The sequence below is a fragment of the Stegodyphus dumicola genome, chromosome 11 (genome assembly GCF_044657685.1).
Source record: "Stegodyphus dumicola isolate Sdum_Otavi_A_Nest chromosome 11, ASM4465768v1".
Taxonomy (NCBI): Eukaryota; Metazoa; Arthropoda; class Arachnida; order Araneae; family Eresidae; genus Stegodyphus; species Stegodyphus dumicola.
The window spans coordinates 151,843,258-151,845,384 of record NC_140778.1 but is presented as its reverse complement, the minus strand read 5'-3'; positions in this window follow the sequence as shown (position 1 = coordinate 151,845,384).

Below are 2,127 nucleotides of genomic sequence, written 5' to 3'. Positions count from 1 at the left end.
TTTTGTACTGTTGCCAAAAAAGGTACCTTTTGCGTCAAACTCTTCAATGCTTCTTCGAGTGGTGAAAACACCGGATTGGCCTATGGCGACTTACTTTCATCGTTTGTCTACAGTATTTATTTAACTAACTTAATTCCTAATTTGTATCTCACCGAATGCTTCTGTACTGCCTTTATCTCTCATGTACGGTATTTTCTTCCTCCTTCCTGCATGCCACAATAGAGGACTCTTTTTCCCCCAAACCGAAAGAAACTCTCTTACACAGCATTTCAAATCACCAGCTCCAACAATTTCCCAGATGCTCTGACATTTTCACCTTTCGACTGGTTTCACGTATACTTAGTGTTTATTCTAAATTTCTAGCGGTACTCCAAAATTTTTTATCATTGTTCAATACTTTTCACCTTATGGCTTGCAAAATTAAAAAATTACCCAAATTGTTCGATAAGGGATAGGGCCTTCCGCACAGGTACCCTGGTGCTAGCACCTTCTACCGTCATACCTACTTCCATCGAGTAAGTAGTTACTTTCGACTTTACTGCGAAGTAGCAGAGGTGCTTCTAAATGCTAAGGAATGACAAAAGTTGCATAAAAATACCGTGATCACATAGCTCTTCTCGTACGAACCAGACATGTAAGACGAGCTGTCGAAATCGTGATCATGTAAACAGAAATAAAGTTAAACATGTAAAGGCAGTGCGAGAGCATCATAACAAATTTTAAAATCCATCCCGAAACGGCAGGCACCTGCAAGGCCAACTAGATTATCTAGTGCAATGCCAACTAGATCTATCAAGGCATATGGCACAAGTTCTTATAGACGTTGGCCTCAAAGATATAAATATATTAAAAAACTTAATTAATTTTACATTAATATAGGTGTGCAACGAACAGTGGAGTAGCTATTTTAGGTAGCTATATTAGCTATACTAGGGCGAGGGAAGAGGGGACATCCATCCCCGCAGTGGCTAATCGCATGCAATGCTGTAAAGTCTCTTACACATGCACAGGCAGAAAAAGACTGGACCAGCTACCTAAATTCGCTTTCAACAGAAGATAATTCACTGTGGAATGCAATTTCAAGTTACACTAAATGCCACAATAAAATTTCGCCTCTTAAAGGCCCTACGAGGATCCACTACACTGAAACTGAGAAAGCAGAATTATTAGCACAGCTATTGGAACAGTTTTGCACAAACAAGATACATGAACCTACAACAGAAAACCTTGTTCACACTTTTCATACCAACTTCACAACAGATACAAACATAAACAATATCCCTCCAGTTATGCCTTCGGAGGTAGTAGGCTATATCAATGAACTAAAGAAGAAGAAAAGCCCTGGACTCGATGAAATCACCAATACCACGCTTAAATAACTTCCTGTCAAAGTCATCTTCCTTCTGTCCAAGTTATTCAATAAAATGCTCCAGCTTCAATACTATCCGAGTCCATGGAAGACAGCTAAAGTGATTCCTATCCTGAATCCTGGAAAGTCACCTAATGATCCTGAGGCATACAGGCCAACAAGTCTGTTAACCTCCCTTAGCAAAATCCATGAGGCAGTCATATTAAAGACAATCACCTGGAAAAACAAAGCATCATCATACCTAGCCAGTTCGGGTTCAGAAAGAAGTTAGGAACCACCAACCAACTCTGCAGGGTGGTAAGGATGATCTCTGATGGAATGACAAACAACAAAGTCACTGGTGAACTATTTATTGATATAGCCAAGGCCTTCGACAGAGTCTGGCTGGAGGCCCTCATTTACAAATTACACAACCTGGGCTTCCCAGGTTACATCACAAACATCACTAAGTACTACTTCACAGGTAGAAACTTTGTCGTTCACGTTTCAGGTGCAAATTCTACAAAACATCCCATAAGGGCCGGGGTCACCCAGGAGTCTCTTTTAGGTCCTACTTACTTCAATATCTACCTGAACGACATCCCTACAACACACAACACAACATTAGCTATGTATACAGACGACACAGCGATCTTTGCCCAAAGTGCATTTGCTGGTTCAGTTATTCTACAAAATTACATACATGTAATAAAGACTTGGCTAGTGAAATGGAAGATTCAGATAAATATCAACAAAACCCAGGCCATCCCCTTCACCCG